Source organism: Neltuma alba, unplaced genomic scaffold (genome assembly GCF_004799145.2).
Source record: "Neltuma alba isolate B1F8T4 unplaced genomic scaffold, ASM479914v2 tig00012055_pilon, whole genome shotgun sequence".
NCBI lineage: Eukaryota > Viridiplantae > Streptophyta > Magnoliopsida > Fabales > Fabaceae > Neltuma > Neltuma alba.
The window spans coordinates 202,126-217,861 of NW_021636619.1; the positions used below are offsets into that span (position 1 = coordinate 202,126).

The 15,736-nt window shown below is 30.9% G+C and overlaps 1 pseudogene; it reads left to right on the forward strand.

The window, feature by feature from the left end:
* The first annotated feature begins 67 nt into the window (after positions 1 to 67).
* Positions 68 to 7,051, forward strand: LOC114721669 (uncharacterized; annotated as a pseudogene).
* Positions 7,052 to 15,736: the final 8,685 nt, after the last annotated feature.

Sequence of the window (15,736 nt, forward strand, 5' to 3'; positions counted from 1 at the left end):
AACTCTGAAATCTCTTGACAGAGAGATCCAATTGGGGTTCTTTTTAAATGGACATCAACCCCTTTTATGCTTTGATGCTTCTTTTTCCATGGCTCTCCTTACTTTCCCTCATTTTCCTTCGCTTTCCTTCTTGCCGAACGCTCTGTCCTTTTCTCCTACTCGGTGCTATTGCTCCCTATCAAGGATAAGAATGACGGCAAGTGGCAATAGAGATCACAATGGTACGACCATTCTTTGGTTCAAGCACGACCTCCGTGTTGATGATCACCCAAGCCTTGTTGCAGCGTCTAAGTTTCGGGCATTGGTTCCTGTTTACATCTTCAATCTCCAGATTCTTTCTCGTGAGTGTGGTTTTTACATTCATTTCAGACTATTCTATTATGTGACGTTGTGTCAAAGTATCCGGGTTTTCTATTGGTCCCACTGATCTTGGTATGGGCCTTGAGTGTGGTAGCTAGTGCTGAGTATGATTGAAGTGAACTAATGGAACCTGAAACACTTTTCATTAGATTAAAGTTAATAGGAGTTCTTATCAGGGATTAATGTATAGTTGTCGGAAGTTTGAGTGTTAAGTTCAGTTATTTTTAGTGATAAAGACGTTATTGCAAGATCTAAATAATTCTTGGAAGATTTTGTTTGATCATTTTGGTGAAGTATGATCAGATATAAATGAAGTGGGATTAACTGCAATGATTAAAAATTTAGGGGAGCCTATGTGCACTATGAGCAATTCGAACATTTAGAGATGGAAATACAACTTTTGAGATTCTAAGAGATGATAAATATAAGCAGGATAAGAATTCTGAGTGCTGCATTGACATAATTTTATTATAATATAGGTGCAGCTCTATTTATTCATTTAGTTATTTTGAAACAATTTATTTAGTGTTTTCCAAGTTGCTAGGTTGTAGGATGGATTAGTGGTTTGCTATTAACCTAAAAGTCCCCTTGTGGTCTAATGCATTTCGTTGGAGGTCATATAAGAAATTGTTTTAAATTCATTGCTCTACAGCTTGTTTGGAAAAAAGAAGATTCAGATATTATTGGATATCTGCCAATTAATTCTAATCGCTCACAATATTGTTGATTAGTGTGATTAATCTATAATGGTGTTATTGAGCATACAATTAAATCCTTTTTTTTTTGGCCTGGTTAGTTGTATTATGCTGTCTTCAGTATAAAATGACAATTGCTTGCTTAAAGTTAACAAATAAAATATGTTGATTTGAAATAACTATGCAGGTTTTTCTGATGAAGTATTAGAAATGGTTTTGTTTGCCGTGAAAGACCTGAAGAAGTTATTGAAGGAGTAGGGCTCTGATCTAATAATCAGGTTCGGCAATGCTGAGAGTGTTATGCAAGAACTTGCAAGAGAGGTTGTTGAATTTTTAGTTTGATTTATGATCCAGGCAAAAGGAGAACCCAAGGACTCATCAATTCCTTTTGTAATTCATAACCGAGGATGGAACAAGTGAAAGCTACTTCTATATTTTTGGAAGAAGAGGTAAAGTATGAACTATGCTTAATGATGGATGTTGTCAAAGAGCAGTTGAAGTCCATGACAATTTCAGAGGGTAGCTTGAGGTTTGAAATGTGGCAAACTCCATTTTATGACATAAAGGTAATTTTTATTTATCTTTGCCTTGTTCCTTGGCATGATTGCTTGTTTGAAATGTTGAGTTGATTTTGGTATATAATTTAGTCATATTTAATTGTTTCTCAGAGCTTGCAAAATCTTCCTTCGTCATATGATGACTTCATGAAACTCCAATTACCTATAACAACACCAATACAACTTTTAAAGTTGCCTACAGCTGAAATGGAACTGGACTGGGGTAAGTTTGTTGTGGACTTCTCTTTCAATGATTTTAGTTCCTTATATTCTTCTTTTGTAAGATTAAACTATGATGTTATATAATTAACCTTTTTCCTGACTTGCATACTTTCCTTCCTTTTATTGTGTGGCCTAACTTCTATGAATATTGTTGATTACGTTAGGTCCTCTTCCCTCGTATGATGATATAAAGGAATTTATGGGTATCAATGCAAAAAAGTTTAAAAAGAATTGGACTCAAATCAAGGAGACATTTGTTGAAACTTTATTACAGAGGAGGGAGTTAATGACTAGCCATAGAAGTGAAAGAAGCTCAAATTTCCAAGACACGAAAGCAAGGACAGTACATCAATCGGTTTTTGTCACTCAGAAAGGGAATATTGTAGGCAGTGGAACAAACAATGTACTAAATGCATTGGCTACATATTTGCGATATTTGGAGGGGACAGCTCGGGATGACTGGCAAGAGTATGTAGTGACTAGCACTTGAAATATCTTTCAGTAGATGTCTTGAGTTTTAAGTTTTAGACTAGAAGGGAAGCAAATTTCAGAAGCACATCTTGTGCTTTTATTGAAATTGTAAGTGTGATGTCTATAGAGTCTAGACCATGCTCTACACACATTCAGTCTCTTTGTAGCCTAAGAATTTGAAGTTATGTTTGGTATTCTGTTTCATATCTTCCCTGCTACCGATCTGTTTTCCTTAATTCTGTATGCTATGCAATCATCCTTTCCTCCAAAGTGACATCAATAATCCATCCCATGGACAATCGTAGTTGTGCTTGCTTGAATTGTCCCTAAAGCTCACTAATCCCAAAATCCTATTCCTTCTTGTCCTGACAAGTCACAAAACCCAAACCGCCACTAAGTTGACCCTAAGTCCATCTAGCCTGCACACTGCTCTTTCTTGTCATAGACTCAGTAAACCTTTACACCACCTGAGGTAAACCCCTTGATTCTATTGTATATTAGTAATATTATTAACAGAATAAGTCAAGGGTAGTTGTAAGCAGCACTGAGCTTTGGTTAGCATAACAGAATATGGGGTAGTTGCAGGAGTTAGTTGGCAATTAGCTAACAGAGTCATTGTGCTACCTATAAATAGATGTAAACACCTACTTGTAACTCAGATTATGACGTGAATGAATCACAGTGCCCTGTTCTAATTTCTCTCAACCCTTCCCTGTTCTTTCTTTACCCTCTCAACCCTCTCTTCTTTTCTATCTTCCTCTCTTTGCCTCTTCTCTTCTCTCTTTCTCTCTCCTGTCAGAATTACAATCCTAGAACAGATTCACCCTTGAAATTCTGATTTTCAGTCTACAAACCCCTAACTCTGTTGTTATCCTGCATCGCACTTTAAATTTTGCCTCTCCCCAAATTGCCATCGGACAGAATCTTATGGAGACTGGATTGCAATTTCTTGTATGTGTAAAATTCAATTTCCTAAGTTGCTAACCAAATATACTTATGGTATGTGTTTTGCTTTCTAATTTTAATGTATATTTTTATAGAAGTGTTACTGTATTGAAATAAAGAACCTACACTGTTGGTCTCATTATTTTCATTTACATTCTTTCAATCACCTGTTTTCATATGTTCATTAGTCATTTTCACCTCTCTTATATTGTGGTCCACACCTGTGTGTAATTGGATGTGGATTTTTATTCAGACTTTGTAGCACTGCCAGAGTTTGTGTGAAGTGTTCCAAAGCTGACAAATCTTATTCAGAATTTTCATGTTAAGTGTTAGCTCTTTTAACAAAAACATGAGACATTTATTCTTTTCTTTGTATTACGTAATGTATGAATTTTTTTTTTTCGGTTATGCTAAGATTTTAAAGAACTTTAGTCAAAGAGAAATTTTGTCAAATAAAAATTATTGCATATTATAAATTGTAATTATTCATTAATTAAGATCTCCTTCTTAATAGCTTACGAAAGAGTTGGTTTTGGACATAGTACAATGGCATCATGTGATGCATATTGTCAACCCTACTTAATGGCATAAAGCTTTTGTTATTGTCATTGTTCTTTATAAATTTTTCTTTAAACTTAATTTGTGTAGGGTACATGAAAAAGTACGTGCTGCCGAAAGTCGTGACGGAGCATCATTCATAGGACTCTTCAGTGCTGCCCTATGTCTTGGCATTATATCCAGAAGAAGAGTGCATTTTGAAGCTATCAAATATGAGAAAGAGCGAAATGTAGGATTTTTATCTCTTTTTGGATATTCAGCAGCCACAATTACAGCAGCAGTTGATGCTGTGTGTTCAATGGAGGTGCTAATTTTTATTGGTTCTCTCGTTTTCTGTCTTTCTTTGGATGAATTAATCATTCTTATACGCTAATTGTTATGTCGGGATGTTTTCCTTGAAATTTGAATTTACGCAATAAGAGAATGAAATGTTTTCTTATTTCCTTTTGGTGTCAGTGGTATTGGCTTATGGCTTTGAGAAGTCAGGTAAATAGTGATGGGATGCACTCAAGGCGGATATGGAGATGGAATGCTTACCTTATTCAGGTTCACAATTCTGAGTTCACTAATTTCTTTATTTTCTTGTTCAAGTGAGTAAAGCATTTGAAATTCTTGGTGTACCTTAAATATGGATACATTAGGTTCAATGTTGTTTTCTCTGTTTTATCAATATACAGTTGCAAGTGAAGAAGGTCCTGCTGTTCTCCTTGTTCATGGTTTTGGTGCTTTCTGGGAGCATTACCATGACAATATAAATGTTATAGCTGGCACTGGAAATTGAGTATGGGCAATAACATTGTTAGGATTTGGAAGATCAGAGAAGCCAAATATCATCTACTCTGAACTTTTGTCGGCCGAAATGTTGAGAGATTTTATCGCTGATGTTGTGGGAGAACCAGTCCACCTTGTTGGCAACTCAATTGGTGATATGTTTTTAGCATAAATTCACACCTTTTGGCCATATGCTGTCAACTTCCCCCATGCATACTACTTTTGTCTCTCTTTTAAATCAATTGCACCAGTCTATTCTAATTTCTATTGATGGGTTGATTTCTTCAATGTTCCTGTGTTCTGTCCAGGTTATTTGACTGCTATTGTTACTCAAAGTTGGCATGCCTTGATCAAATCTATTGTCCTGATTAATAGTGCGGGCAATATCATTCCAAGATATAAATCAGTACCACTCTCTAAAGTATGCATCTTTGAGAATGAGTGAAATTCCATATTAATACATGTAAAATATAAAATGGTACTTTGTTTAATGATTTTGTTAAAAAAATCTTGCAACTGATTCTTCTAGCTATGGTTAAATCATCCTTTTTGAAGGCGTTATTTACTCATCACAAATGTACCTTTGTTATACAAATTACTAGAAAAAAGCACCATCGTTATGCACCTCAATTTTCTTATTATAAATATGATTTCATAGAGAATAAACATTTTCACAAAAGAATATCTTAATCCACTGTGATAGTGATTGCTTGCTTAATTTTTCAAACCTACACATCTGATCGAGATTTGGAAAGGGCAAAAAAAAAATTGCAATGAAAGAACAAGGTGAAGTGATGAATTTCATTATAGTTGTGTAGTTTTCTTGAATATGTAGAACCTGTCGAAAGTGCAATATGTGGAACCACTCGAAGGTGCTTTATATAACTATAAATTGGTCCTAAAATTGGTTTTTTATTGATTAACATTGTCCCTGATTATCATTGAATGTAAGATTTACATCAAGCCTTGCTGGGTTTTTAATCTATCTCCAAACTGCTCTTCATCTCTTGCTCTACAATGTTGATATTAACTACATTGAATAGCACAATTATTGGATTAATAAATTTAGAAGCAATTTGCAAGTGATTACTAAATTTTCAGGATAGGCAAACTTCAGGGGCTTCCTGGTTGGGTTCTCGCCTTCTACTGTTCTTCCTGAGGCTAAGAATTAAAGACCTAGTTAAGAAGTATTATCCAACTGTAAGCATGCTTTTGTTGTGATTTTCTGAATTTGGTATATTGGTTTTCTTTGTTGGTCTTGTTGATGATGCTTGATTCTCTGGCATTTTATTTTGCAGAGGCTAGAGAGAGTCAATGATTGGCTCATAAATGAAATGCTGAGAGCAGTATCCTTTACTTCTAGAATTTTCTTGTTTCCTTTTTTCCCTTTTGGTTAGTTTTGATAACCTTATGATGTGCATGTCTGTATCTGTTATTCGTGACATGTTTGCTAGTCATTTGACCCTGGCGTCTCTATGGTCCTAGAAAGTATCTTCAGTTTCAATCTTTCCATCCCTCTTAACTATCTTCTTGAAGATGTTAAGGAGAAGGCTCTGATTATACAGGTATTCTGACAATGAGATTTTATTTCGGCCATAACTTGAAAAATGGAGTTAGGGGAGGCTCAAATACACTTTTGTTCTTGCTAACTTGTTAAATGTTTCTACTAATTTTCCTTATTTAAAAAAATGTTGTTTTCAATTTCTTTTATATTGTCATTACTGATGAAAATTTAATGATGAACTTTATGATTTGTTGACTTGTAATTTATTTACTTGACTCGGCCAAGTCACAAGTCGGGAAGGAAATATGACAAAGGGGTAAAATTGGATCATTTTACAAAGAAGTCAAGATGGGTTGCTTTTGAACTGTAGGGAAAACTGTTTTGAAAATTAAGGTCGGGCAGCCAAAGTGCACATGATAAAATATTATGATATATTATAAATTTATTGATGGAGACATGGTAGGGTGGGATATTAAGTCTTTCATTAAGTACTATAGGATGCTCAATGGAGCATTTAAGTGGGTTAGTTTATTTTTTTGGGTAGGGTCATCCCACTCATACTACCCATCATTTACCTTGTGAGATTTTTCTTTATTGTTAGGGCATGAAAGATCCACTTTCCGACTCTAGTTCCAAGGTGGCGATGCTCAAAGAACATTGTGATGGAGTTATAATTAGGGAACTAAATGCTGGTAAGTGCCATCTTAAACATCAAATGCCTTTAACTAAAATTCCATATTCTCACCTATGTTTCTGACCGCCTAACTTAAATGACATTACAGGCCATTGTCCTCACGATGAGGTGCCAGAACAGGTGAATCCTATCATTTGTGAGTGGATACTACGTATGGAAAGTAAAATTTTAGCAAACTGCCCATTGTAGTATCCACTTGCGGTGCCCATTAGCTATATATATTTATTATTTATTACTAGAAGATTCTTGTGTAGATTTGGTGTTGATGCACCAAGCCTTTTGTGGAAAAGTTGGCTCTTGATGTTAGTATTGTCGGAACATCATTCTTCGATGAAATCCATTCAACAAGTTTATTTGTTTTGTCCTTTTCTTTTCTTCCGTTCTTTTTTAGTTTATTTTTTCTCTTATTCTTTCATTATTTTTTTTCATAAACTAGAGCAAAAGGGGGGAAAACTGCCGCCAGTTTAAATGATTTATCATGCCTTTTTTTCCCCCCTAGGCATATGTATTTTTCTTCTAGTGGTAATTCTATTCGAGATACTAAATATAGGAGCCTTTTCCAGTATCGATTTGAATATTGATTTACCATGTTATTAGAAACTAGTCTTTTCTACTAGACCTAACTTCTATTTATAATACCTAGTTATGCACTTTTAAAACATTAAAAGAGGGATTAAGTGTGTCATCAACGTTAACTCCGAACCACCCTACCCTGTGGAGCCATCTCCAAATCTTGCTTTAACTGTTGCCTATCCTCTCTATTGTAGTTTTTGCTTTGATTGTGAAGAACATGAAGAAGATTTCGTGTACTTGGCTGTCTGTTAACAAAACCCCAGTTTATTAAACTTAAATTTTTTAAAATAATAAAATAAAATGAAGGGCTGTACACTGCTTTGACTTTTAAATTCATTACTTTGATAATGGGGGAACCATTATGTTACCCCTAATTTTTAGTTTTCATTGCGCCTGCACAGCCTCATGTTTGAAGCATCATTAGGCTCTAAATATTGATATTTCTATTTATGAGGATTTAAACTTTAATTTGTTTTGTTGTAAGAGGTTAAGGGGATGTTTGGCAAACCTGAAAAAAAACACTTTTGGAACCAAACCAAGGTTTAGTCCCAAAAATATCCAAACACCTTTTAATTTTCTGAAACCATGGTTTGCCCATCAAAATCATGGTTTTGTCATAAGTGAAATTTTTTTGCTTTTTGAATGAATATGGATGTTGTTGTCGGCAAAAGTTTTTGCCCCATCACTGTCATCTTCACACCTTCACATTTCTCCTTCATTCTCCTCCCTGATTATTTTTCTTGTTTTTTTTTACTGGTTCTCCTCCCCCACTTAAAATAACATTTTTCTGTTGAGAAAAATTATTTAATTTTTAAAAACGTGTTTAATTTTATATGTTATAAATATATATACACATATTAACAATTAATTAATATATTTTTTATGAATTATTTATTATGTTGGTAAAAAAAATTAACAAATTTATTATTCCGGTCCTTAATGTAAGATCTAATTGGGGAGTTAATATTGGTTTTAAATATAGGATCTATTTTATATGATTGTCTATTTTTTTTAAATTAACTCTATTAATGTTCCCTTAACAATAATCAAATAGGAGAGAGAGGAAGGAAATTAAAAAATATGCTTATGGTATCTTTAAAAAATATCATATTAACTAATTTAACTAGCGTTTTTAATCTACTCAAATTAATTAATTAAATCTTACATTAAGGACTGTAGAAGAACTTCAAATAAAAATATATTTTTTATATAATTATCATATTAACTTATGTCCTTTTTAGTAATTTGTATATGAAAAAAATGTTTCTGATAATAATTATCCAAACACTCTCTCTTTATTAAAATTATTTTTTTTATAAAATCTATTCTCAAAATCATTTTTTTCTCAGAAGTTATTCTCTAAATCATAATTTAAATTTATCCAAACACCCTTTAACTGAAGGACTCAAGCCTTACTGAAGCTCCCAAATTTCATAGGACAACAAATTGTTAGCCCAATATTTACTATTGGGTTCATAGATTTCAAAAAGCATGTCCCTCGTCCTCTTTCATTGACACCCACGACCCAAGGAAAATCAATCCTCACAAGCGCAGAAACCATGGGTTTATATCCACGTTTTGCAAGACGCGAATAGTGAAGTGCGATTTCATGGATCTCATCATTGATCATGTTTACTTTCTTTTCCTTCTTTGATGCCTTGTTATGCTGGACAATGAACACATTTTTGATGCTCACGGAATATTTTACTTCCCTAAGAACTTTTAGTCCTGTTGTTTGTAATTTTTTTTCCCCCAAGAAAAACGTCAAAGGTCATGATATAAGAAGAAAAATCCGTTTCATCCCTAGTCAACATGACAGGACTGGGATGAGGTGGCCCGATCTTGTCCTGTGAATACTACAATTAAAAATCAAACCCAATTAAGAAGATAAGGCATATTACATAAATGAGCACACCGTGTGGGTCGCATAAGTAAATGAACGTTTAAAAACAATTATTTATTTCTATCCAAAATGTAAGACTCATTTTGTATACATTACAAAATGTGTTTTACACTTAGAACTAGAGTAACATGAGACGTCCTCTTCCTCTGCCTTTTTTCATTTTCAAAATATCATATTTATTTTTTAATTTTTAAAAAAACAAAGAGAGAATTTCAATAAACCCTACTCAGTATTCAATTAATATCAATCAACCCTAAAAAAATATTCTGAAATTTCACTACATCCTCTTAACCAAAATTTTTGTGTGAAAAGACAAAAATAACCTTACTTTATTTGAGATGCAAATCGCTCATTTTGTGCTGCAAATCAGTGAATTTTTATTATAAATAATCAAATTTAAGTTGTAAATTCTTGTAAATTTTATGGGTGAATGAATGAACAACTCAAATTTGATGATTTAATGAAATTTTTCTTTAAAAAAATAGATTATTGAGATTTAATATTTTTGTATATAAATATAAATAAATAAATTTGAACTGTTGAAATTTAATTTATAGAATTCATAATTGTTTGAAAAATAAGTAGCGTCAGCAGCATAATAATTATAATAATGAATATTCTTTATGTTGCGGAAAAGTTTGATGTCACTTTGTGAGCTGATTCCATGTTTCAATTAAGATTGTCATTTTGTGAAACAAATCTTAGATAATGTCTTCAATTGCTCATTATGCCATTGATTAAGTTTTAGAGCGCGTGATCCAACAGTGCATAAAACAGTCCAAACAAAATAAAATCACTTTCTTTTATTTTATATTTAAAAGCTAAACAAAATAATTATGACAACCTTCAGTTCAATGAGTAAAATGATTTTTTTATTTGAAAATAATAGTGTTAATTAATTAGATTTAATTAACTATATTAATGTACATCCATCACATCGTGTTGACTAGTTGCCGTAGATATTAAGCTTGCAAGAAATTATATTATTTGAAGTTAAGAAATCGATTTATCTGGTGGATAAATAATTACCTGGATATTCTTAAATTTTGTTAAAATTTAAAGAACATTTTCAATTCTGTATTAGTGTTGTATAAGAGACATTAACAACTTATCTGAAATTTTGATTATCATCTTCTATTTTTTTTCCTACTAATTATTTATTAGTTCTGCTGCATTTTTTCTCCCACGCACCTCTTTTTCCATTTGTCCATTATTATCTCTCCATAAATAAGATATTTTAAGAAAAATAAATTGTATGTTTTATATATCTATTATTTTAAACCAAATTTAACTAGTTTTTTATCTACGTAATTGGGTTATTTATATATTATAAAAATATTGGAAGGAATAGTATATTATATATATGTCTCAAATCTTAGTGATGAACCCCTATACAGAAATTAAGAGAAAAATAGTAACCTATCTTATTTATATTATTGTGAAAAAAAAATCAACATAAAAAAGGAAATTTGAAGATGCAAATTTAATTTCTTTTCTCCTTTGGCTGAGGAGCTTCCTTGATTGGGGCAATTTCCCAAAACTTCACTTTGTTTTCATTACATGCTACCTTCTTTTTTGTACCGCTTTCTCTACTTTAGAAGCTCTAAATCATTTGCTTGTCTATTCTCTCATCAAATATTTTTGTTAAAAATAAATAAATAAATGAAGAAATAAAAATGGTGCTGCTTTTTTCTTACATGTCTTGGTGTTAAAGCATCTTTTTTCAACAATAGCTGTATGATAAACATGGCATGCAATGATAAATATGGGACCCTCTAATCTTATGTTATCTTATTATGTATTTTAGTTCCACTTAATTTAGATTATTTGTTGCCCACAGATCTAAGTTTCATCTTTTGTCTTAAGCTTTAATATTTTTTGTAGTCTTTCATTTTTAAAATTCAAATTTGAAAGGCTATATGTGCTCCACAACATTTTTTTCTTAACCAAGAATATTTTATTTTTTTAAACAATTAATATATAGACAATTCAAATTTTCACTATAGGCAAAAAATTAACCCCATAAGTTAAACTTCATGCTAGTGACTAAAAATCAGAATTTACCAATTGATTCGACTGATTGAATTATCACCTATACTTGTTAATTAACTGCTTAACTTAAACTCAAAGATTGGGTTTTTAATTGAACGGATATGGATTAGTGTTGAGCAGCCATTGATTCAGAATTCAAAATCAAATCGGAAACTTAAAGCAGTTTTCAAACAATAAATTATCCTAATAGGTCAAAGTTCATAGAATTAACGCGTCATAAACTCTCAAACAACCGAGTTAAAAAGGCTCCAAATTGGTCACTTACTGTGGAATTCACTTGGCCACAAGGATCCATAAATCTCTCGTAATTATTATCTTCAACTTTTTCTAATTCGTCCTTTACCTGGAGAAAAGAAATTTTCCAATCTGTATGAGAAAAGTTAATTTAATTTTTGAAGACTCATGATTATTACTACTAGTAACTTGCCAACTCCAACCCAACCAGTTTCTTTCTTGAAAATTCCCCACTATTTTCTTGAAGTTTGATTTGGTTTATAACTTCTATAATCTTGATATATGAACAATTAATTAAAAGTTCTCCAAGGTCAACATTATTAATTTTTTTAAAGTAAAAATTACATCAAGGACAACATTGAGTATAAATAATGTTGTGTGTGGTTATTGATGATTGTAGAATCCATTATTATTGTGATAATAAGTGAGACCAATATGTGTATCTTGACTTAGAGGAAAAGCCTCACATGCTTAGTTCACTCATCTTCAAACACTCTCATTATTTTGTTCTCCACTTTCATTAGGAAAAAGCATTGATTTGAGATTATAATCCAAATCCGTAACACTTAGCAAAATAAACAGAAAGAAAGAGATGATGTTGAAGTCAAAGGGATCGGCTACCAAATTTAATTTAAGTAAATTTGCAGAATCCGAATTCTTTATGTGCTATCTCCTATCACAAATATAAAAGTTAATTATTAGCAGAATTTTTTTAAAACTTAAATGTAAGAACTCAATTTACTTTATCTCTCAAATCCATGATTTTTTTCTCAAATCGTCGTCATTGATCAATGGAGCAATTTCAATGAAAATAATTAAAGGGATATTTTGAAAACAATAACAAATATTTTTTTTTACAAATAACCAACTTATCTAATTTGCTTAATATCTGTAAATTAATTATCTAACTTATATATTTATAGCTAAAGTGATTAATTTGTTTAATATAATCATTTTTCAATAATTTTTAAGTGACCAAAATATAAGTAACATAACATTATAGTTATAATTTAAGAAAATTGGGAATAAATCCTCACTGAGAAACTAATTGGCAAATAGTCTTTAAAAACTTTGTGCAATTCAACTTCTATTATATGTAATTTAATTTTTTTAGTATGCAAGTCATTTTCCTTACGTGTAAATTAGTCTCTTATATTCAAATAATATTTTGAGCAAACAGTTTTTTCTTTATGCAACTTATTTTCTATTGTACAATCCATCATTCTCACGACTATTTTTTAATTAAATTTTTAATGAGAAATTTATCCTCCCGTTTTTTCTAATAATTAAGTTTACTCAAAGCAATGACGTGATCCGGAGGCAGAAGGGCATGAGGATTAATGAGGGCAAAAGGAATGAAAGCTGGGTTTGAGTGAATGATGGGCCCCGCTGAACAATTCATTAGTGGCATCCCACTCTTCACTTTGCCACCACCCACCTCACTTTTTGAAGCCAAATTCACCCGTTTTCACCATTCTCTTTTGTGGACCTCTCTATATCACTTCATGCCTTCTCTTTCAATCCATTTTAATTTAATGCTTTTAAATTCTGATTATTAGTCACTGACAAAGCACAGATATTGGTTCAAATAAAATACATTAATTAATCTTTAGTTGATCATATAGCAAAACTGATATTATAATATGAATAGGGTGGTCCATATATTATATTATTTTTAATGATTAATGTAAGAACTAGATAACTAATTTTTAGATATTTAAAAAATTAGTTAAGTTAGTTATTTGTAATAAATGGATGTTTTTTAAAATATTATTTTTAAATATGTGCATTAGAATGGAAACGCTTTAACATGTAATCACTATAGGAATTACTCTGAGGAAAAAAGAAATAAAAATAGGAGATAATATATATTTAGAATCAAATTAAATCTTCAGCTAGCTCTTATATTTAAGATAGGAAGTACTAATATTAAATAGGAATGATATCCAATCCAATTATTAAAAAAAATTTCAAAATAACTTTTCATTAGTTGATATGATTTTATCAATTATTGTGTCATTTTTATATATTTTTAACTAGTTCGATTTTTAAATACAACATGAGGCAAACAATGATTTTGAATGGTCAATTTAACAACTGGGCCGATCAGTTGATTGATATTTTGAAAATATCATCACATCCCTGAAATGAAGCCTCTTCAATAATTACATGAAACTCAAAATCAACACATGGCTTGCATAATTCAAGAAATCGCACTATTAACTCTTAAATAATACTATGATATAATTAGTACTTCTTCTAATATTTAATATAAGATCCTAACGAACTTCGAATTAATATTTTTTTCTCAAATTATTTTTATTGATTGCATATATTAAAAAATGTTTCTATTAACCGGGATAACAATTATAGATTATATTTAAAAAAAATACATATTTGTTATAAATAATTAACTTAATTAAATTTTTTAATACCTATAAATTAGTCCATAACATAGAAGGCATAATAGAAGTTTAGTCATGTCCTAAAATGATAAAAAAAAATTTCTATTTCATCATAAAAATGATAAAGTTACCTTTTATGTTATATTTTTATTATCTCTCATCTCTCTCCTCTCTCACCTATATTTAATAAGGGTAAAAGCAAAAAAAATCACATTAATTATCCTAACAATATCTTATATTTAAATCATAATTTTTTTCTAACCAATGTCTTATATTATGGACCAGAGGGAGGATATATATTATAAGTTCAATTATTATGCACATGCGTATGCTACGCTGAGCTTTTATCATGCCTCTTGGCCTTGGCATGCTGCTCTGTCCTTGAATCTGCAGCTTTAGGTTGGTTGGGTTGGTCTGAGGAGCTTCCTTTTCCCTTCTATGGAGAAGCACTGAAGCAGAAGAGAGAAAGAAAAGCCTTATGTTCCCAACTGTCTATGACATTATTGACTTTGTGGTTCCTCCACAATAACTACTGCTTTCTTGAATCTCTCAAAACTGCCCCCATCCATATTACATTCCTCGTCTCTTGGCATCTAATATATTCCTTGTGATGCCTAATATCGAATATAGAAGCTAGTTGAAATGTAATTTGTAATTATAAATATAAGGTTTTAATTTATTTTATCTTTCGTATTTATTTTTCCTCAAAATTATCTCTATTAATTACACACACCCATTAGAACAATTAATAAGGATAGTTTCTATATATATAGAAATATTTTAAAAAAATTAATATACATTTTTTAATAAATAACTAATTTAATCAATTTTTTAATTTAGATGAATTAGTTATTTAGTTCTTATATATATATTCAGGATCAAAGACAATAATGTGTACCTGTAAGCACATGCACGTGCGTATTGAATGGGAGAAAGCCTATATGTGCATCTATATCTATATTATTACAATTCTTATTCTTAGTTGGAAAAATTGGGGGAAAACCCCATTGAAAATTTTATTTTAATAGTAGAGAAAACCTAATAAATGTTTTTTTACATAGAAAGTATTAATACTCTATAATTTATATATATAATATCGGTATTCTAATTTAAGTCCTTTTTATTAATAAAATTTTTAATGGTGTAATTTTCCACAGTTTTCAGTTCCTAGTTTTCATTAATGTGTATCAAAATTTGTTTGTGCATATATGTTTCATTTCTTAAACTATTGTTCTTCTAGGACAGGGCAACCAACAATACTTTCAGATGTTATTATCATTCTTTACTTTATTATGCATTTAATTTCTTTCCTAATTTTTTAAAAAAATTCAAAAATATCCCCCGAAAGTGTAGGGTATAAGTTAATTATTCTAATTTAACATAATACTCGTCTGGTCCTAAATAAAAAAACCCATTTTATATTGCAATAATAGGTCTTATATTTAGGACCAGATGAGTAATAATCTTAATAACGACGGATAATAACAGCACTTTAATGCTTATAATGGTATATTAAAATTCATAGTAAGCCATGCACATTATTTTAGGTCATAATAGTCTAGTTTGTTGTTGAGACTAATGTCAACACTAAAGTCACAAAATAAATTAGTAAACTACTCTAATTAAAATAAAAAACCGCTGTTGTAAACGGGCTGGATACCTCAATAAAGTTGAGATAATTAATGAGAAATGCAGGGAAACATAATTGGAATGATAAACTCTAATCATCAATTACAAAATTATATATAACCGTCCCAAACTTTATATTATATATAAATATAAACTCCTTGAG